Source organism: Amblyomma mixtum, chromosome 9 (assembly GCF_055824585.1).
Source record: "Amblyomma mixtum isolate Tamu chromosome 9, ASM5582458v1, whole genome shotgun sequence".
Classification (NCBI taxonomy): domain Eukaryota; kingdom Metazoa; phylum Arthropoda; class Arachnida; order Ixodida; family Ixodidae; genus Amblyomma; species Amblyomma mixtum.
The window spans coordinates 54,167,253-54,190,831 of NC_143020.1; the positions used below are offsets into that span (position 1 = coordinate 54,167,253).

At 48.1% G+C, this 23,579-nt stretch overlaps 1 pseudogene; it reads right to left on the bottom strand.

Annotated features, from left to right (window-relative positions):
• Positions 1-8,621: 8,621 nt before the first annotated feature.
• LOC149329053 (uncharacterized) lies at positions 8,622-22,957 on the bottom strand (annotated as a pseudogene).
• Positions 22,958-23,579: the final 622 nt, after the last annotated feature.

A 23,579-nucleotide genomic window follows, 5' to 3' on the forward strand; every position in this document is an offset into this window, starting at 1 on the left:
ACGGTCATATTCCTGGACTTTCATCGCCTACATTGCCTGATATACATTAGTTCATGATGTAGTTTAGTGGATTCAGCGTTTTTTCCAGTTAACTGTGAAGTGTGATGTGTTTCAACGTTTTTTTTTTGCTGTTCCTATTTTTCTGTTGCTTTCTGCTAATCTTAGTTTGTGAAGCGCCGCACGCGATTTGCCGCTACCTGCCAGGCGCTGCCATACAAGCCCAATGAGGCTTCTGCAGGCCTGACTCTGTAAAATGTCTTTGCAGTGCAGAATAAACTGATTGATTAATTGATTGATTGATGGCGCCGTGTTTCGACGAGGACATCGCACTTCAAGAAGAGATATTGTTCAACGCACCCTGGGCTTTATTGGCAACGACGTCCTCTGGGCCGAATGGTAACGCTCACATTGTTTACTTCTTGGGTGCACGGGGAGGGGCTGGCGGCTGGCGCTGTGAATTTACCGCATACAACAAGGCCTGCTGTCTGAGCCCTGCCCTAACCACTTTAGCTCTATTCGCTGGCATCCGCTTACTTGCTTGCTTAAGCTGCCGCGAGAGGAATGCTGGGTATGCCTTTCTCGCTTTGCCTAATCCTCTCATTGTTACAAGAGACGCATAGTGGAGCAATATCTACTGGACATCTAATAAAAACTGATGTCCTTTATGCATGGGTCATATAACGTTGTAAAAATGCTAGGGTAAAATCTTGCTCACCCTGTACTTAACTGCTTAATGCAAGCGGATGATGGTAAGATGGTTTTACTTGCATTTATTGAGAAAACATACAAGCTAGCTTAAAATAAAATGCATTTTTGAAATCAGCATAAAAGTTACATCTGTATTGCAAATTTGGTTACATTTCGGGAAAAAGGAGGAAAGTAGTTTATTTGCCGTGTCTTCCCTTAAAGTAGCCGGACTTTCTAGATTTGTGCAGTAGGCTTTACTGCTGATGAAAGTGTTATTTCACCGGAACTGAAGCGGATTAAAGAAAACCTTGAAAAGAATGCAGAAAGATCGATTAAAGTCTGCAGGTGAAGATTAATTGACTGCAGATGGGTTTAATGACGATCAGCACATTCTGTTCGAAAAACTTACCGACCTGTATAAGCAATACCGCATGACCACCAGCATAACAGAAGCTGAGAACAATGGTGTCATTATATTAGTCCATAAGAAAGATAATCTCCACAGTTTTATAAATTCGTGCAGATTAGCTTAATTCCTGATGCTTGTAAGGTAACTTGCTTAAGTAACTGCTGACAAAAATAACGCACTCTTTGACTTTAATAAATAAGAAACAGAATAGCTTTCGGGATAAGAAAACTCGACAACATATTCACATCAAAAATGAGGCGATCAAGAAATGCGCTGAATTTAACCAACGTTCATGTTGTGCACCCTTAAAACAACATGCATGTTGCCCAACATGCACCATTTCATTGAGTTGCAACATCAGCAGCCATTCAGGGTGTACGTAGAGTATGTAAGGCTATTGAGAAACGTGCATAACAGCTGCACGGTGAGCATAGTCCACCACAGGGGACGCGGTCTTCGCGCTATTGCCAACATGACTTTGTAACTTGACGCAGTGGCAGGATGGGTTCGTTTTCTCCGTTCTACCAATCCGGATATCCCTTTTCTAGTTCTTGGAGGCTTCAACGGCGCGCACACTTCGCACGGTTACCCATCAGATTCCTCAAGGGTTGCACCCAACCAAGGCATCTTCTCAGACAATTGCTTTCAGCTCTTGAGCCACCCGAATAGCTCCACCCGTCCACGATGTGGCCCGTATTCAACTGACTTGACTTGGTGGTTAGGCCCCGGTAACCCTCGCTGGTATGTCGAATAAAATAGTTGGGGCAGTGGTCACTGCTCTATTTTTATCCCCTTACTCCTTCACGTCTACGGAAAATACGCCGCAGCGTACGCATAACCTCATGGGACTCTGTAAGCTCTGACAATCGTTTATCTACATTCAACCCATCTTCAGCAGTGTCTGCTCTCTCTGCTCTTCCCGCAACTCATACTATTACCACTACTGGAAATGAAGGCGACCCAAACCCGGCCATACATTTCCTGAATCTGTAGGCTCATCGTCGCCAGGCCGATCATTATGCGTCTCGCCATCCCGAGGATCCCTCGGCTCTTCTCTTCACTTAGCTACTGCACGTGCGCGGCAATATGCAAAGCGACTAGGTAGGCAACCCTGGGCTGCATGGTGTGCCCGCCTGTCCTCTACGCAGGGCAATCGACATCTTTGGAGAGTGTTTCACACCATGGAGCGTCCTTCTCAGGTTGCAGATTACACAGAAAGCATTCGCCTCGCGCTGAATGTGGATGAGGATACATTTGCACAACAAGCGGCCCGTCAACACACTATGACTGCACCTCTACATCACCTCCTGACTTATCGATTACAGAGCGCTCCGATGAGGTTACTTCTGACCTAACCATGACAGAATTGCTGGCCTCCATTGAACGCCTCAAAGCTGCCACTTCTCCCGGGCACGACGGCATACCTAATTCTTTATTCCGCAACTTGGAAGGGTCTGCTTTGGAAACCCTACTTCGTACTTTCAACCAAGGGTGGCATTCTGGCGTCATGCCTGGAGAGTGGAAGCATTCTATTGTGGTCCCAATACCCAAGTCAGGTCAGCCTCCAGTATCTCTCTCGGCCCTTCGTCTAATTTATCTCACGCCTACCAAATGCAAGATTTACGAAAACATTCTCGCCGCACGCTTGTCGTGGTGGCTGGAATCCGACGATTGTTACCCAGATTCCCAAGTCAGTTTCTGTCCACAAATTGGAATTGGAGTCTTGCTACTTTGGCTGCTGACGTTTCACCACTCTCCGCAGAGTCACCTTATTCGAACCGCGACCGCTACAGACATAACAAAGGCATATGATAATATCCTTCACTCTGCCATTCGTGCTTCCCTTCAAACTCTTGGTCTCCCTCACCGGTATCTCCTCTTCATTCACGCCTTTTTAACCAATCGAACCTTTAGTGTACGTGTCCACGGAAAGTCCTTTGGTAACTTCAATTCCAATAGGGGAGTGCCCCAGGGCTCCGTTCTCGCCTCCACATTATTCAATGTGGCTTTTATTCCTGTTGTTGGAGCCCTAGAGACCATCCCTTCTATCCGTGTGCTTTCGTACGCCGATGACATAACCTTGTGGTGCTGGCACCCAGATGCGTCTATTCATCAGTCGGTCCTCCAGCACGCGCTGGATGTCTTGACATTTCGCCTCCCACCTCTGGGTCTAACTCTCTCGCGCACTAAAGCACGTTTAACTCGCGTTGGAAACAAAGCCGGCTTACGGAAAGTTCCCTTTTTAAATTTTACAGTAGATAGTTCTCCGATTCCTCAGGTAGAAACTGTTCGTATTCTTGGCCTACTCCTTCATTCATCTGGGACTGGCATCCCATGGCTGACAGCCACTCGTAAATAAGCTCAAGCTACTATAGGCCTGATTCGTCGCATAGATATGCGATCTGATGGCGCGCATACTCATACCACCCGTCATCTTGTGCGCTCTATCCTTCAGCCACGGATAATATTGTCACGACCAGAGGAGCCGCGAAGGTAGGCGTCGGCAAGAACCCAAGACTGGGAGCGGGAGCCTTCTTTTAATTCTAGAGCCAGCTTCCACGACACCAAACAGAACAAGCGCGCCGCGAGAGTCCACCGCCGCTTCGTCGTCGTCTTCGATTCAGCGCGGAGGCCGCGCGGCGCGTTAGGCGCGTGGCATTATTCCCCCCCCGCGAAAGGAAACATCGTCTCGATGTGGAATGGGGTATGTACAGTGAGAGGAGGAGGAGCAAAAACAAGAAGAATAGGGGTGAGGTGAACTATACAACTTGCGCTAAATGAAATGCGGCGAGAGTCAAGGTCACACGTGGGGTAAGGGGAAAAAGGTAAGAAACACAGCGTGAACGCAGCGCTCAGTCACGCGAAAAGTACGGCTTTAAGCGCACTACATGCACAATTTCAGGCCGTTGACGCTGAGGGCCGACGATCACAGTTCCATGGGGTACAACTTCGTAGTTGACGCTGTTCAAACGGCGCAGGACTCTGTACGGGCCAAAGTACCTATTTATAAACTTTTCGCACAATCCCTTGCGGCGCACGGGTGTCCACACCCACACGTGGTCGCCGGGCTCGTAGTGCACGTCCCTGTGCCGAAGGTTATAGTGTCGGGCATCGGCGGATTGCTGGTCCTTGATGTGCAAGCGGGCCAGCTGACGGGCCTGCTCTGCTTGCTCCACGAAGTGGCCAGCTTCAGGGGGAAGCTCTGTGTCGCCGTACGGCAGCATGGCGTCTAGCATCATGCGGACCTCTCTGCCATACACGAGACGAAACGGGGTGAACTGGGTGGTTTCCTGCGTCGCGGTATTATATGCGAAGGTGACGTACGGCAAGACCTCATCCCAGGTTTTGTGTTCAACGTCGACGTACATCGAGTTCATGTCCGCCAATGTTTTGTTGAGCCGTTCCGTTCCGTTGAACCGACCCAATCGCCCCGACGCCGAACGCCGCATCACCGAAGAGTTTCCCCCAACGCACCGCTTGAATCGCCCCGACAGCGCAACCCCAGTCGCCGACCAGGTTCCGCCGCCGCACCGACTGAGTCCTCCACAACAGCCATCGACGGGCCGTGCTGAAGGCAGGGTCTCCTTGGATATCCCTGTTCTCGTCGACACAAAGGAGGTCAGTGCGTTGGTCGATACGGGCGCAGATTACTCTATCCTTAGCGGACGGCTTGCGACGGCCCTGAAAAAAATGACGACACCCTGGGACGGCCCCGACATACGCACGGCAGGCGGACATCTTGTCGCACCACTCGGCATGTGTGCGGCCCGGGTTACGGTTCGAGGCTGCACATTCGTTGCCACTTTTCTCGTTCTCCGCGAATGTTCTCGCGATGTCATCCTTGGAATCGACTTTCTTCGCGAGCACGGTGCTATCATAGACCTGCCGAACCGCTTGGTGACGTTTTCTACCGCAATGGCCACAGAAGAACCTGCGCACCAGGGTTCTCGGTCCGCCCTGCGAGTCGCCGACGATAACGTTACGGTGCCACCACGTGCCAGCATTCTCGCTAGAGTTACCTGCGACGAGCCACATAGGGGACTCCGGGTTGTCGAGCCTAATGTCTCCCTCGTGCTCACTAAGGGGGTTGCGGTGGCACGGGGCCTTGGATCCCTTCATGACGGTGTTACAGAGGTCCTTGTCACCAACTTCTGCAATGAGCATCGACATCTGTTCCGTGGCACAGCCATCGCTTACGTCGACCATGTTCAGGAAGTGGCCGAATGCTTTGCTTGTGCGGAGGACACACCTGGAGCTGACGCCGAAGCGGTCACCAGCGTATACATAAATCCTGGCCTTCCACCCACTGAAAAGAGGCAACTCCAGGACCTCTTGCGGGAGGTTGGTGCGTGTTTCACGTCGTCGTCTAAAGTGCGCCAAACGTCGATAGTTAAACACCGCATTATCACGCATGAAGGAGCCCGCCCCATCCATCAGCAGCCCTATCGTGTGTCCCCACGTGAGCGAGATGCTATTCAAACACAGGTCGAAGAGATGCTCACAGACGGCGTCATCCAACCGTCAAGCAGTCCGTGGTCGTCTCCTGTCGTCCTCGTGAAAAAGAAAGACGGGACACTACGGTTCTGCGTCGACTACAGGAAGCTGAACAGTGTGACCAAGAAAGACGTGTACCCGCTCCCGCGTATCGACGACTCCCTCGACCGACTTCGTCAAGCCAAGTACTTCTCTTCGGTCGACCTCAGAAGTGGTTATTGGCAGATAGAAGTTGATGAGAGGGACCGTGAGATAACCGCCTTCATTACACCGGACGGGCTGTATGAATTTCGCGTCCTCCCTTTCGGGCTCTGCTGTGCTCCTGCCACGTTCCAAAGAATGATGGACACCGTCCTCACCGGTTTGAAGTGGCAGACCTGTCTTGTTTATCTTGACGATGTCATCATTTTTTCCGCAACGTTCACGGAACATCTGCACCGCCTCAGGACTGTCCTCAAAGCCGTTCGATCCGCCAACCTCTCCCTCAAACCAGAAAAATGCCACTTTGGGTTCACCGAATTGAAGTTCCTCGGGCACGTCATTAGTGCTGACGGAATCCGCGCTGACCCAGAGAAGCTTGCTGCCGTTGCTGCCTTTCCGGTCCCCTGCCACAAAAAAGCAGTCCGACGTTTTCTGGGCCTGTGCTCCTATTATCGCCGCTTCATTAGAAACTTCGCCCAGCTCGCCAGCCCTCTGACGCTCCTAACCCGTGATGACACGTCATTTTCCTGGGGCAACGAACAACAGACTGCCTTCGACGAGTTACGACGCCTACTCCAATCACCGCCTATCCTGGCACATTTCGACGAAGATGCCGACACGGAGGTGCACACGGATGCGAGCAACGTCGGTCTTGGCGCCGTTCTAGTTCAGCGGCAAAACGGTGTCGACAAAGTAATTGCCTACGCCAGCCGCGCACTGTCGCGTGCTGAGTTGAACTACTCTACCACGGAAAAAGAATGTTTAGCGGTAGTCTGGGCCGCCGCCAAGTTCCGCCCATACCTCTATGGCAGACCGTTTTGTATCGTCACCGACCACCACTCGCTGTGCTGGCTGAAAAATTTAAAGGACCCTTGCGGCCGCCTAGCACGTTGGGCATTACGCCTGCAGGAATTCGATTTCACCGTCACCTACAAGTCAGGCCGGAAACACACCGACGCTGATACCTTGTCACGCGCTCCCGTCGAACCTCCTCCGCAAGACACCACCGACGATGATAGCTTCCTTGGAGCGGTCAGCACATCTGAGCTCGTTTCCAGACAGCGTGCCGACACTGAGCTCCGTCTGCTCATCGAACATCTCGAAGGTGGTTGCCCTGAAATACCACGATACCTAGCTCGTGGACTATCGTCGTTTCGCCTGCGGAGAGGGGTGCTTTATAAAAAGAACTCTACTTCAAGTCCGACAACTTACCTGCTCGTCATACCGTCTGATCTGCGGGATGAAGTCCTCCTTGCCTGCCATGATGAACCGACTTCCGGCCACCTTGGAGTTACCCGCACCTTATCCCGAATCCGGCAGAACTATTACTGGCCCAACCTAACTTCAAGTGTCAATCATTATGTCCGGACATGCCGGCAATGCCAGCGGCGAAAAAAACCCGCGCTCAAGCCTCCTGGACTGCTTCAGTGCATCGAGCCGCCACAAATACCATTCGACAAAGTCGGCATGGACCTTCTGGGGCCATTTCCTCTCTCGTCTACCGGCCACAAGTGGATCGTAGTCGCCACAGACTACTTGACCCGCTACGCTGAAACGAAGGCCCTTGCGCGAGGTACTGCCGCCGAAGTTGCCCACTTCTTTATGCACGACATCGTGCTTAGACACGGCGCCCCATCGGCCATCATTACTGACCGAGGCAAGGCGTTTACACGCGCCTAACGCGCCGCGCGGCCTCCGCGCTGAATCGAAGACGACGACGAAGCGGCGGTGGACTCTCGCGGCGCGCTTGTTCTGTTTGGTGTCGTGGAAGCTGGCTCTAGAATTAAAAGAAGGCTCCCGCTCCCAGTCTTGGGTTCTTGCCGACGCCTACCTTCGCGGCTCCTCTGGTCGTGACAATATATTATGCCCAATTTCAGCGTCTCACCAGCAGACAGTGGGACCCCCTTGAAGCTATCAATCGTGAGGCAATTTGCCCGGTTTAACACCCATCGCCGTGTTTCAGGAGTTCGCCCAACTTAATACTCTCAGTGAACTCATCGACCAGCTGGTGGCAAACAGAGCTCGCAAACAGTCTCTACAACTTCATTTTTTAAAGACGCTCCCTCCGTGGCAGTATTGTGAGCTCACAGACCATCGCCCCACTGTTTTTCCGTCGGTATCAGCCGCGTATCTGCCAGAAAGGTGCATATTGTATACCGATGCATCAGATATTGCAAAGCGGCGAGTTACTGCTGTATATAGTCCCTCCCATCCGCATCTTAACTCTCGCGCGACGTATTACGCGGATACGTGCACCCCCCTGGCATTGAAACTTCAAGCCATTTACAGTGCCATTGCTTCCTTTCCGCTGGTTCCAACATTCATTGCAGTTCATCTTTACACAGACTCCCTCGCCGCCCTTAAACAGCTTAAGGCTGTTGGATGCACAGTCAATTCGTCTGCTGTGTGCAGAGTACCCATGTCCTGTGCGCATACACTGGATTCGCGGCCATGCTCACGATCCACATAACATTCAAGCAGATGCCATGACTCACACTGACACATCAGACGACCCGCCATATTCCCCTCTTCTCCCAGATCCGTTCCTCTCCCGTGTCACCGATTCACAAGCTCTGCGCCTGTGAACATGCGCTCTAATTCCTCCGTGTTCGCACCCTCTCCCCCGTAGTCTTACTCGGCAGAAGCAGCTATCAGTGCTCCGGATTCGGGCAAGGGCGGCTCTGACCCCTTCTGTCCGTCATCGGTGGTGTGATAAAGATCTGCCAGCAACTGACAGGTGCCCTCAGTGTGGCGCTGCACTGGGCTTTTGTGATGGGCGGCACCTGTTGTGGACTTGCCCAGCAAACGGCCATTATCAGATAATGGATCCTCAGGGAGGTGGGCCTGCGGTGGAACCGCGAAGAAGACCATGTAAAGTGGTCTATGAACAATCACTTTACCAGCAGCCTATGCGACTACCTCGCTGAAACTGGTTTCCACCCCTTTCCTTAACTTTCTATACCCTACATTCCACTCCCCCTTTTCTCAACTTTCCCTCATGGCAGACTTCTCGAAAAAAAAAATGTGCAACCAAAGCCAGGTCATGTATTTCAAACAAACACAAGGAAGCAGCGAAATGTTCACAGCTGGTAAATCCTTTTATTGGTCGTCTGTGTTTTCTGTTTTTATACAACCTAGGGGCATATATGAAATGCCAGCAGTGTTTAATCAGTGAAGTCAGATTTTTTCATTGTTTGCGATTTTTCCTCCAATGCTTTCTTGTAAGTTGTATTAAATGCACGAGCGATTTCTATCGCAGTTCGAGAAGCGACTTCCTTCTCGAACTGCTTAATGACGCCGGCAGGGAGGTCCATGGACACGCTGAGCGGCATCACCCTGGTGGACACCCGTAACACATTGAAGAGATAGATGTGAGTGCCTGCGTAGATGCAATCATGGCTGTGGCGCTCAGAAACAGAATGTTCAGGATTTTCCTTTTCGTTTTCATGCTTTGTGTAACAGAGAGAAAACAATTTGCTTATTTAGGCGGCGCAAAAACAAACATTGCTTTACAACGAAAGGTAGAAGAAATTTTAAGCAATAATCAGCTTAAGAAAATTAATAAATAACAATTGACAAATCTTTAAAACAACAGAAAAGAGCTTTACTATTCATTAGATAATTAATTAATTGCCGTTTAAATGTTGAAATACTGATAACCGCGTTCAACAGCAGATACGGTCAGACAATGCCACGCCGCGCAGCGCTTGATAAGCCACGAGCCATCTACTTCAACAGCAAGCTAATCAGCACTAGCGCGTATGCGAGATGCAATCATGGCGGTGGCGCTCAGAAGGAGAATATACGGGATTTTCTTTTTCGTTTTCATGCTTCGTGTAAGGAGAGAAAACTATTTGCGTACATTTAAGCGGCGCAAAAACAAACATTCCTTTACAACGAATGGTAGAAGAAAGATTGATGTAATAATCAGTTATGAAAGTAATTAGTAAATGGTAATTGGCAATTGTTTAAAATAAAAGAAATGCGCTTTATGATTAGATAATTAATTAGTTGCTGTTTACAAGTCAACATATTGATAACCATGTTCAACAACAGATACGGCCAGGCAGTGTCACGCTGCGCAGTGCTTGTTATGTCAGGAGCTATCTACTTCATCAGCAAGCATTATTGCAGCACCGGCGCGTCTGTGGATGACATCGATAACGACGCAGACAGCGTGATTTCATAACCGCCTGAGGACATCATCGTTATCATCATCATAACCGTGCCATGCACAGTAGTCGGCAAGAAAGGTGACCGTATCGATTCGAGGCGTTAGAGAGCAAGTTATCGCCGGTCTTTCCCCGTGAAGTATGTACAACAGTAGCAGAATGCGCCCTTGAAGCCTGCATGAGGAACAAACGTAAATACGCCTGATTTCTCAATTACGGTAAGGAGCTACGAATCACCGTAAGTAACCCTCTCGTGATAGTGGCCAGTGGCGACATTATGCGGGGCATCTACCGCGAGAACTTTATACAAGAGCTGCGCCAAATGCTGCCACCATCTCCCCAAATCGATCTAGTGTTTTTAATACAAAGAAGTATGAGACTCAGCGGCGACAAAACCCGGCCTTGTTTACCGAAACAGTGTCTGTGCGTCTGTGTGTGTGTTTCGCGCAACTACCATGTCTTAAATGTAATTTCTCCCCAAGGTGAGGGCAATTGAACCCAGGACTTTCAGGCTGCGTGGCATGCACGTGCACCATAGGCCACAGAACCGCGCTATTTCTTGTCGAACAATGTGAAAGTAGTATACGCGTTGCATTACGATTGTATGCTAATGAGCAGGTATGTCATTCGCAAGAGAAAAATAATAATAAATATATAATAACAATAAAAACAAAGCTTTTGCATTCAAAAGCGCGTAAGTATTCTGAAGTGTCTTAGCAATTTACAAGGTCGCTGTTCGTGTAGAGTTACTGCTGTTGTTTCGACCAGCGCCGTGGATGCACGGAAGACCACGCATACAGACGACGACTGGCGAAGTTATTTCTTGTTTAAAAATACACATTGATATACCTTGCACCGGTGATCTGAATTAAGAAAGTTTCAAGTTAGCGCCTATCCTGCCCACTTCTGTGTAGTCCGTGTCCTTTTTTGCGCTGTTCTCGAAGAACTGTTACCAACAAGCCCAAACCAAGCTACTGAATTAATCAGGTGCGGACTAGGAGAGTCTTCAACAGTGTTCAGGCTGCAGCAAACATATGAATATTCTATTGTATTATGCTCAGATATGATAGGCTTAAGACATTTTCAACCGAATATTTAAATACTGCGACAGGAGTTGAGTTTACATTTGGCATTCGTTCTTCCTGCTTTCTTTTTCTTATTTTACTGTGCATAAATTCAGCGCCTGCACACAAAGGCTTGATATCTTAGCAGTTAAATACTTGAAAATGCATATTATAGATAGGTTTGGTTTGGTTTATGGGGCTTAACGTCCCAAAGCGACTAAGGCTGTGAGAGACGCCGTAGTGGAGGGCTCCGGAAATTTCGACTCCTGGGGTTCTTTAACGTGCACTGACATCGCACAGTACACGGGCCTCTCGAATTTCTCCCTAAAAAAAATTCAACCGCCGCGGCCGGGATCGAACACGCGTCTTTCGGGTCAGCAGCCGAGCACCATAACCACTGAGCCGCCGTGGCAGCCATTATTGTTGAATTATGGAAAGGGTGCGTGCGCGCTTGAGAACAAATAGAAATTTACCACTTACATAAACGGTCTTTCTTGAGAACGGTCATCCCTGCGTGTGGAAAACAAAGCATTGCACATTGCCGTTTTGACAAAGGACAATGGAAAAAAAAATAGAGTTTGAGAAAATGAATCGAGGGAAACAATAGGTAAGGAGGTGGGTGAAACGGATGCACTGCTTAGAAGCACAAACAAGAAAAATATTCTTAGTCGTGCGCTGTTATACATATCGTACATTTGGGGCATTTGCCTTTTTCCGGGTAGATGCAGACGGCAATGTTGCCGTCGTCGACGAGCACTTCGACGACCGCCGAAGTGGTTTTCCTGTCGACTATGACCTCAGCGTTGTATTTTGCGACCAAGCCCCGCGGACTAATGTTGCAGCAGATGTTGAGTTCATTTTCCACCTTCCTTACGTGCTCAAACAATCTGCAATCTCCTCTTCGTCGCACCTGCGCAAGGAAACATGGACATGGCAGAAACATAAAAACCGCACTTTAACAATGCGCCCACCGCATTTTGAAAAAACCCTTAATAAGTGAGAGCTTATATTTGCCACTAGCAATGAAACTCTGCGGGCTGTCGGAGTCCAGGAAAAGTGGTCCACAAAGACCCCGAGGTCGTCATTAGCAAAGGAATAATTTGTTTCACAAGGTGCGGGGAATCGAACCATGGACCAACATTCAGATTGTGAGGCGAGCGCGCCATACTTAGGCCACAAAACCACTATTCTTGCTACCATGGTACTTACCACAGTGAAATTAGGTTGTATTTACATGAGCTATTTATAACGCTCATAGGAAACTGCATGGAAGACATCTAAAAAGAGGAGCAACAAAGTACTATAAGCACGCCTCCAAGAGAGAGTGCCAGTCCGGTTTAAAGTTTTTCTGTTCATACACTTCTCTCAGGTGAGCAATCACTTCGGCAGAAATGACACTTCGTCGAAACAACTGATTCACTGTGCCGGTTCATGATTCTAGGTTTCCATTAGCTGTGGAGTCCAATCAGAAAAAAAAACATATGAAGAGGTTCATCTATATACTGCACTCCGGTAGGGCATCTTATAGTATGAGAAGTGAAATAAGTTCGCTGTTTCAAGGTCCGTTGCAAGACATGTCAGTGCAAAAAAGGCGTCCCTACAACTGATGAAACAATCTTCAGTTGTTTCAAGAACATCAGACTGGCTTCAGTGCGGAGACGACACAAAGATTTTCTTTTTTTTTCAAAGTCAAATCTTCACCGGCAATGCTTCCGTATGTAGCTTGTGCAAAAAATTCCTAGTGAAAGTTGCAAGTAACATTTTTTGCGCTCGCATAAGTACATCATGTCCCGGCCAACAAAATTACATCGCGCAGTAAATAAGAAGATGCCAAGCTTAAATCAAGTCTATGTACAAATGTCTCAGCGACTCAGAAAATAAGGACGGTTTAAAAAACGGGCTGCCAGAAAGCGCACGTAAAAATATAGCTCATGCAAAACACTCGTCAACAAGGACGGTCAGTGAAGTTTCTGGGCAGTGTGGGCAAAACATTAATTGAAATACTATGGATATACAATTTGAAGTATAGGAAATTAACATCTCAAATGTCTAAAGTATCGGAAAAATTGAATTTAAATAGATAAAGGTCTTTCCACTAAAAATGTTCATGCCACGTGCGAGCCAACAGTGGTGCTTGTAGCCACCATATGCTGTGTTAGACACAGGCATCTGATGAAAATAAGAATCGGTACTTTTTTTGTTTTTCAAGTATACACATTTGCTAGGGGTACAGTGGCGAAAGCGAAAGTTTGAAGTATGACTCAAAGGTCGCTCTTATGATACAAAGAAAGTAAAGCGAGTAAGTAAACCAATAACTGAGGGCTCCTTGTGCTAGAGCGAATGAAAGGAGCGAAACGCAAATTTTGGCAACAAAACTTCATCTCACACAGCGCGCTACTTCCGTGCCATTGGTTTTCAAACCCAATTACCGTGAGCTTTTTCGTAATAGATGTGAAACGGAAATGATTAACTAACTGCAACACTTGATCCAGTAGCACAATGTATGAATGTATGCCTCCATGTCGGTGGAGTATTTCAATTAAAGAACCCTCTTTGGATAACCACTTGTTCGAAGCGGTGCCATTCCGGTCATGTTTTTGTGCTGTCGCACGGAATTATGTTAACAAATTCTTCACAAAGACAACAGCAAAAAGAGAGAGATAGAAGGAAGGATGTAAATTTGTGCAATGCAGCACAGATATTTTTTCCTGCAGACCAGCTGTTAGTGCGTCTTTAATGGCCGACGACAAGTTCATTAGCAACCTGCACTGACAAGCAACTCGCCAGCATTAACTAGGAAAGTAAAAAAATACAAACATATGCTTCCTAATGTACTTACTTTAGTTGTGTTACAGAATAATGAGGTGTCAGCAGGAAGTATTTCTCACTTGCAATGTGGACACAGACTTTCTTCTCTTTCGCACAACTAATTGCCCGCAGGGTGGTGCCTGCTCTAGTTCGACCTGAATAATGCTGCTGGGACATGTAAGTGATCACAAAATGTCGTTGCCACGTGGACAGAGAAGTTTGAACGCTGCGTGTTATTCATTAAAGAGGATATCTCCATTAAAAGACAGATATAGCCCACTTAAAACTTATAACACGGTTAATTTAGACGCCTAATTTCTTTTAGGTTATCTCTGGGTGTGCTATTCACTGCCCCTCTTACTGCGCCACTGACGCCCTTGACTACATGTGTTCACGAGTTAGCCAACTACCTTGCGGGTAATGTGACGGGCTTCCATTCACTTTTGGCGCTCTTTAGTCACTATTCACCGAGAGAAAAGGCGCCACGGAAAGGAAAGGTCGCCTCGGCTTCAATATACACATCAGAGGAATGAAACCGGGTTGATATGAGCGTCTAAAACATCTTTAAAGCAAGGAGCCCTACACGAGTGCTTACTCACTTCTCATCGTCGACAGTAGGCATACGCATAGACTATACAGCAGGAAAATCGTAGCGCATCTTAGAACTGCTCATAGATGGCTCTAGCGCCAGACTTACATTAAAGCCCCTCTCTTCAACCGCTGCTCGTATGATCTGCCCGGATAGTTACACAGCATCAGAGGCCTACGCCACTCGGCGCTTTTCTTACTTGTTTTCCTTCGGTGCTTTCGATGCTTTGCGTGCCATCGCGTTGATCTGCGTCGGCTCTTCCCAACCAGAAGTGCGCTCAGAGTCATTCGTTAGTTGTGGTGATTCACATGGCACAGATCTGGACCGTTGTTCATAGGCCTTACTGACACTTCTGTCTGCCTTCGCTGCCCTCTCACATTTTTAGGTGGTTACATAAAGCTACCATTAGTGACATTGTTTAGACTTTATATTTTAATTTGACAGAATCGCTTGGGTAGCAACTCAAGCAGCGCAACTGGCGCTGAGCACTTGCAAACGCAAAATGAAAGGATACAAGATGTCAAGGTTGAAGCGAAACAGCAAGCATCGGGAGAGAGTGCTGTTTATGGCGCGCTGCGCAAAAGCTTGTGGTTTTGGTTGAAGGTCTTTCGGTTGGGATTTGACATTCTCTACACTGTGAAAAGTTTCTTTTTTTTTTAGCTGGCTATTTTTCGGAGGGGATGTTCGGTAGTTCTCGCATAGGTTTGAGTTCGCGCTTGGTCTCAAGTCCGCGACTGTTGTCGCGCAATGTTATTAAGACTCTGCCGAAATTGAGAGCCAAAAGCACTCGATATTTTTATCGGTCGGCAGCATGCTGTCTGGAGAATTTGAAAATCATTGCGCGTAAAATATTTACTCACTCTTCGATGCAAGTTGCCCAAGGTTCCTTTTTGGAGGTGAAACTCCACAAAACCTTTGAAAATCCCGTCCTTATGGTCCACGTCAAATGAGATGTCATGGAGCGGAATCTGGACCAAACCGACGGTGGGCAGAAATCGGTCGATGACGAAGTCTGAACGCCAGCTTTTTTCCCAAGCGCAATTTGCTGCGATGCGAAGGAAAGAGATAATGTGAGACCTTGCAGTGTGTGAAGGCAAATGTAAGTATATGCGACGATTCCCACGTACATTTAAAAATAAAAAAACTTGAGGGGAGGCTTAAGCTCCACCTTAAGAGTATGATGCAATAGCTTTAAGGGGTTAAGGCAAATTACGCGGAATTAGTCATTCTTGAATTTACATTCATGGATCCTTGGAGTACTCATGCCACTCCTGGCGGAGTGGTCCAACGGTTAAGCGATGCGCCACTGCCCTGCGATGGCTGGTCTGCCCCCAGTGGGTTTGTGGGACCCAGGTTTCCCTTCCGGAGCAACTTCTACCGGACAATGAATTGAACTGCCACCTGCTACGGTGCTGAGCTTCCTCAAAATCCGGTGGGCAGGCTGTATACCGCCACACGGCCATTGTACCCAGGTGGCTTACCTAGGTTGCTTCTGAGGGGATTTTTGGCTCGCAAAACCCACGACGACGCCGTATTTTCTTGACATTCGCGACCTAACCAAGGCCACTAGACCGGCATGAGTGTGTTCCTTGCCTACTCCGGTCAACAACAACAAAATTTTCTGCAGAGCATGAGCCTTAACGTTATCGAGGTTTATATTAGGGAGAACCGAGTGTTCATCAAAAAGCTCCTCTTGTGTTTGTATGTGGCGGACATGCAAATATCTGGCAGCACATTTCGCGCCGGTAATTGCATTGAACCTTCACTCGAGCGACGGTAGGCAGCGTTATCCGCGTCCGGAGCTGGAGCCTGTTGTTCATTTCTTTCTTTGAGAAGGCACTGTGTCTAATCTGCAGATGTTGCTCTGCAAGTTGGCTATTGTCTGGGTGGAGTAAATCCGACTGGCTCCTGCTCACGTTTTCTCCAGTGTGCTAGAGCCAGTGAGGTGCTTCGACTGCCTTTCGGCGCGGAGTAGTGGCGGGGGAAGTGCTGTAGGAAATAAAAAATCGCAAGGAAGAGGTCAGCTAGTCTTCTAGATTTTGTGAGCAGGCTGCGATAGTAGAACGCGGAGCCAGATGTGGTGGCTGGTTTGAAGAGGTTTGAGGTAAAGAGACACGTGGTGGAACAGGGCGGCAAACTGGAATGTTTAATTGGTCCCTGTCCACTTTTACAGAACCACGGATATGAAGAAGAGCTGACTCAGTGTCGACCCTGCGTTTTCACTCCTCAGCTAGCTGTGATACGGTACTCAGTTCCTCTTGAATACAAGGAGGTGTTGCGGCTGCCTGGTACGAATAGTGTGACGGGGAGCGACCGCTGCTAAAGGCGGGGTTGCGTTGACGTCTGTGCAGTGGCCACAGGGTGCTGGACTTACCCTGGCCAGGTCTTCACATTATCTCTTTCCTTCGCCATTGGAGCTGCTTACGTTTAGGAGAACAGCTGGCGTTCAAACTTCGGCATCGACCGATTTCTGTCCACCGTCGGTTTGGTCCAGCTTCCGCTCCATGACATCTCATTCGACGTGGACCATAAGGCCGGGATGTTCTCAGGTTTTTGGCTCGCTTGGCCGTCGTCCAGAGAGTGCTGGACTGGAAAGTTTTTGGAGGCCCCTTAAACAATATGCCTTCACTCCCCTTCATGATCAACTTCCCGATGCAGAGCTTGGCCCAGGTGCCGCGCTATAGCCCATTGACGAGGTTACCACCTCCAAAAGACTGCATAAATTTACCACTTCAGCGCAGGAACACCGCTGCTTGCCAGCTAATAATACTGCCGTGATTACACAAACACTCACGACGATAGAGGCAGCTCAGGTGGAACCTTGGCCGAGGGTCAATCTCCGCTGTCTCTTCCTCCAATGCAAAATGGGCTGAGAATAGAGTTCGAGGGTGCAAACCGAGCAACCCGTCCGCAGGCGATATACCGTCCTATGTTAGCGTGAGCCTACAACACAGCAGGAACTGACCGGTGCCCAGTTTGGTATTCTTTAGCCCTTTTTTTATAGCATACCACTGAACTGTAGCTAATAACGGGTTCTCTGATGGCGCACGTAGTTCAGATCCAAAAATTATGCCATGGCCGCACTCAAAGTCTGCGCACCATTGTGTGACACCAGAGTGTGGGGCAAATCGAATCACTCTAAAATTCTGTCTGCTCAGAGCTTTAAGGGTTACTCCAGCCATCTCAGACTACGGAGGTTCCTCCTCAATTCTTGTCTTTTCGGTGTTCAAAAGAAAAAAGAATCACGGGGCATTGAAGCGGTCCCGCATATTGATTGTGTAAGCGAGACTGACGGCAATTGATTTGGTCAGCTCCTAGGATCCTGCGGCGTAGGTAGCGGGAAATATTGCGGGCACTACGGGCAACGTCTCGAAAGGTTCGTTCGCAGTGTCTCGGTTTAAACCCGGATGCCAGAAAACAGAGCGGGGAGGGCTCTTCAATGACGTCATCCAAGGATGTGTGTCATGAAATTCTTCTAATAAGCATAGACAAGCAGCTTCGGGCAAAATAACTCGGTGACCCCAACACAGCAGCCCATTACTTACGATAGACTCGTGTCATTTTTGAAAAAAAAAAGGCTGGAAGCCGTGACGATCGCCTAACCACTTACGTCCAATTTTCTAACCTCACGTCATCACGCTCTAAGAACTTGTACTGTATTTTGATCCAGTATCCCGGTTACTGTGCTCAATCTAGCAGCAGTTCACTCCGCTCAAATTTCCCAAGGAGTGAAACTTCTTCTGGAAAGAGTAAAACTGCCGGGGCACTTTGTTTATAGCCAGGAGGAGTTCGAGTTGCCTGTACCCTTCGCTTATGTAATGCAGGGGTGCTATATAGAAAGAAAACAGCCATGGACTTGTGGTCAGCAAACAATGGGAAGAAGTTTCCAATCAAGTAATATCGGAACTTGTTATGGGAACGAAAACTAGGAATTGGCTTTCTAATATTGAGTAATTGCGCTCAGACGACGCCAACGTTTGCAAAAAAATTGGCAGAGGCTTAGCTTGGTTAAGCCTTGTGGGTTGCGAAAGGAAGCACCCAGATCAACAGATGTTGAACTCATTCGCCTGGCTGCATAATATGCACGCCGTTTAGCTAAACGTTGTTCGCGCTCTTCACCCGTTTCTTCCGCACGCCGCCGCTTCTTAGCTGCAGCACATCGTTGCAGCTTCACCTTATACTCATCATTCGACATATCGTGGAGGATTCGCTGGGATGACTGCGACAAGCCGAGTTGTGGGGCCGCTTTTCAACAGCTGGCATGACGTCACGTAGAGCGAGCGCCTCCCCCACGGCAGCGGCGCGTGGAGGATTCGCTGGGACGATCGCGACGACCAGAGTTGGGGGGGCCGCTTTTCCACAGCTGGCATGACGTCACGTACAGCTAGCGCCCCTCGCGGCAGCGGCGCGCAGCTGCGGCATGAAGGATTCCCTGGGACGATCGCGACGAGCCGAGTTGAGGCACCGCTTTTCAACAGCTGGTATTACGTCACACATAGGTCACACTAAAGGTCAATGGTGGATTCTCCGGGACGACGGCCAAGAGCGGAAACCTCGAGCAGCATTGCTTTCGCAATAAAAATCAATTTGATAATCTTTCCCTCTCAAGCGATGCGAGAGCACAGCCTCAGTAACTGAGAAGACGTGTCTCATTCATCGCGCAGTGGCTTCTACTGGCGGTAATGAAAGAATAGCCTCTTTCATGGCCCTCTTTGTTTCTCGAAAAAATGATATAGCTGCGCCGAAGTTGCAGTTATTGTCCAGGAGGAGTATGTCGGCGATGTAGTGCTGGGCGCTCTCGCCGCCGTCTTGTTTCCATATGAATCAGGTGCTGTTCATTGCGGTATCGTTCGCTTGCGGAGTGAAGTGCTTTCAATAAAGTGTTAATGGCATTAGCAGGCGGGAGGCCTTGCAGGATGAGAAGGACGTCGTAGCTGAGGGAAGACACCAGCAACGCGGGGCACTTACCAAGGCCTATGAGTGTGGCATCAAAACAAACATCCAGGCATATCTTGTACCTTAGGAAAATACATTTGTAGGCCAATTGGTAGGACGTTAAAACACGCACAAAAAAAACTGCAAAAGTCCTGCCTCTGTCCTGTGTCCGATTTTGCCGAAGCTCGAACCAAAACCGAAGTTCTAGCTCGTTTAATACGCATTTCCCTAGTAACACTCAATCGGCGGCCATTTGAATATTTTCTTTTATGGTCAGGCTTGAAAGACATCCCATGAGGCTCGTTTTTAAGCTTTTTTTCTCCATGGGCTTCTAATCTGGAAGATGTATTAAACTGAACCTTTAATGCTATTTCCTCTTTCCATAGTGGCCCTCTGTTGAGCGATAAAAAGATAAAAAAAAACTATTTAACAGTTTAGCTACAATTCTGTCTCCTTGCATGTCTATGTAGCTAGTCCAGGTGAGACTGTATGTTTTTAGTCCTGAGTTTATGATTGGTTATTTTGTAGTTTTGGCAATAGGCGCTGTCCTTCACCTCACGCGCAACCGCAGCAGTCATATTTTCCTCACTTTCCTGCTTCGATAATATCTTGTAGCCAATGCACTGCCGCTTACAAAGGTCCCCACGGCGCTACACACAGGTTTCACGATGAGCGCGAAGCATTAAAACTCTGGGCACGTGGTACGCCACAGAAGCCTGGTGGCTTTGCAATGCGTACCCATATGGCTTGCAGAGTATCGGGAGGAGGTGTTCGTTGCTTTTAAAACACGCCACAGTTTTTCGGTTGATCCTGAGGATGATGGGCCCCCCAAAAAAGATCACCCACTAGGTAGTCTTAGGATTGTTAAGGTGACTTCTGTTCGTAAAAGAGCGAAGAAAGGAATTGACGCTTACCTGCAGGCAGTAGTAGGATTGCCAGATGCACCAACATATCTGCAGCCTAAAATTAAAAGAAGGTTGAGTGCTCAGAATGAAGTTAATTCTTCGACATTATTTCTGCGCTGGGAGCGCGCCAGGTGATTATAAAATTGGAAACGAAATTCTAGACGTTTAATATGCACAGAGTTGCGTCTGATTCCGCAACTGTTTTACACACGATTGTAGCCGGCATTATGAATGCGGCGAAGATGGTTTTGAGAATTATCTGGATATTCTATGCTTTGCCCGATTACAGCTGCTCTGATAATGAACCTAAGAATAATTCCTAAAATACGACCAACCATAGGGGCTTTATTGCGCCCATCGTCTAGAACGTAAGATGGCCACTGCCACTCGCAACTGAATGAATGCGCTAGCTCGTCTTCTATATACATCCTCGAAAGGGAATGGGATTTCCTTGTTACAAAACCTCTTGGTTGCACTTTTTTTTCTTGTGCATTTTGTGTCATTTATGATGCGGTGTTTTAATTCATCACATTTATGTTGGGTGGTCGTTTTTCTAACTTCGGAAGTAGTATCCTTTTCAGGTACAACTTGTGAGGAGCCTTTTCATTTCTTAATTTCAATACTGAGTATCTCATCTTTCAAGGTTGTCAGAAAATCTTGTTTTGTTATGTATATCTCCGTCTTATAGTACTATTGACAGTGGGGTCACATGTGGAATCTATCTATTGAAGTCGCTTTTTTGCAGTTGCAGGTAGCGCCCAATGTTTCCGCCTGCCTCCGTCCCGGGTCTGTCGCTGTTTTTAGTCTTTAGTATAAGCTATTGCACTGACACAAGAGTTGATATGCTTGAATATTGATCGTTGTCATCGTCATCATTATAGGTGTTTGCTATAATAGTTGGACCACACTGGCGCTAAAGGTAAAGAAAAAAACCACTAGCGCCGTTGTCATTTTTTACCTTCCGTAGCTTCCCTGTCCATTTTCTGTGCTGCGAATGCTTGAGGACAGCAGCGTTTGGGGGGGGGGGGGGGGGGTGTACAATACAGCAGGACGCCGCTTGTGCTATGAAGCTCCTTGTAGATAAGTCTACTGTTATTGACACCGGATTCGGAGATGGCTCGGTTGTCTAGGCGTTTACACGAACTGGAGAATGTCGGGTCGGGTGAAGCGTTCGGATTGAAATCGCCCTGTCTGGATCGTGTTAACTCCAGTGGGTATGACTCAGTGGCTGCCGGGTCTGCTTTTCTCATTTCGAAATCAAGACAATGGCGCACACGGCAGGCTTCCTCCGCAGGAGCCGGTCACTTCTCGAAATCGGGTTATCTGAAGGAGGCGAACTGACGCAGGAGCGGATTCAATTTCGTCGCTGCCGCACCTTCAAGGGTGTGAGAGAACTCTCTTGACCCGCTTCTGCTGAAAACCACTGGTGTCAAGTTCACTTAAAGGAAGGTTTTTTCGGCAGCGCGATTATTATAGTCCCACCTTTGTTCCTCGCACGAAGGAACCTTTATGACCCTCGTCAAGTTTAGCTACCATTTTCCCGATTAAGGTAGTTTGCTTTGTTGAAACATTTTTCAGTAGGCTGGGGCGCGCCGTCCTCAGGGTTTGCGTTGAAATGCATGTTTCAAGAATAATTTTCCTGCCGACTGGCTGAGAAGTCCACCGGGACACAAGACCTGGCGACCAGCATCTATAGCGATGCCTCCCGCGTCTCCGGCCTATAGTGCCGAGGAGGGTGGAGAAATACCATTTCTTTTGCACAATAAAAGCTCTTTCCTCCTCCTCCTCCTGCCTTGAGCTGCTGCACGAATTTCTGTGACAGTGATGTCTCAGTCTCCACGTTCATTTTCGAAAGTAATCAGACGCAGAACATAGCTGCATTTATTATGGAAAGGACAGTGGGGACATTCAAGGGACATGTCGGTTTGCGAAAAAAAAAATAAATTCCTCGCTTTCATTGAAAAGGCCGGCAGACATGGGAGTGTCAGCTCTGACGCATATCATATTTACAGAACAGGGCACAGCTCTCTTGCAAAGTTGAATTTCTTCTCTGTGGAAAGCGTGGTGCGCCAGCTAGCCCCGCAAGGGGTATTGTTAGGATGGTCACAGTTTTTCTTCACAGTTCTACAAAGGAAGGCTGTGTATAAACAACAGCATAAGTCGCACGGACAATATGAATGCACTGCTTTCAATGGATGCATTCCGTGTGCTACATATTGATTCTCCTGCTGTGTCGAAGCAAGAGAAACTGTTTGCGACATTTGATAGGAATAAAAACCTTGGGACTGGTTCTGCACAGAATTGGGGCTAGATGCATAACATGTGCCAAATACCCAATCTTGCGATTTCTCAAGACACTACCTTTTTAGAAATGAGTGGCGCGATGACACATTTTTGAAAGTGACTTTTAAATATCACGTAAGCGGCAAGCAGAAGAGGTGTTGTTCTTTCATAATTTGGCATTAAAAGGTGAATATGAATTAATGTGCTGCCAACATCTCAGTGGTCATCTGCAAATGCCTACAGGAGGAGGGACATTGATAACGACTTACCGGAGGATCCAGATAGTGCCGCTGAGTTGAAGTTTCTGCATGGAAGCGTCCACCTACTACTGGCTTATATTGCTCTCAGGAGGGTAGTTACGACTGATAGGAAGACGCCTACAACGAATTGTAAGTACGTGACTGCTCCATCCGAGTCTTTCTGGCCTACGTCATGGGCCAATTTTCCCGACTCTCCCTCACGGCAAAAAGAAATTATGAAATATTTATCAATATTGAGAAAACTCTCTGGCCGTGCTCGATCTCTGCACCCCACATTGTTCTGTGCGATAAGATGCGGTATTGTTCCACGGTTGCAACTTCTTTCTGAAACAGAGACACATTTTCCAGTGCTTACCACATCGTTTTCCTTTGTTTTCGCCATGGGGGGCGGCTTCTCAATTTTCGAGCTCCTCTTCTAGAAAAAAACGAGGAACTGGTGGGCAGTCAACGTTTCCACATCCACGTTATCAGTTGGTTCATTGTCTTATAGTGAATTATTCGAAGTAATCTTCAGAGCTTTTGTTCTAGATGTTCGCTTTCCCAGGATAAACTGGAGCAGGTTGGTCGGAACGATATTTCAGAAGACTGCGTGATTGAGCGGCTAGATAGTGGTGCTGTTCAAGTGCAGTGCCGCCTCGAACTGAGCGAACCACCCGCCAACGCCCTGTGGCCGGAACGCTGGAAGTGGTGGTCGACTCCAGGAATGTCTCCGAAGAAGAAAGGGCTGTTGGCTGGGCCACCACAATGTGGAGCTCGCCTAGAAGGTTACCGA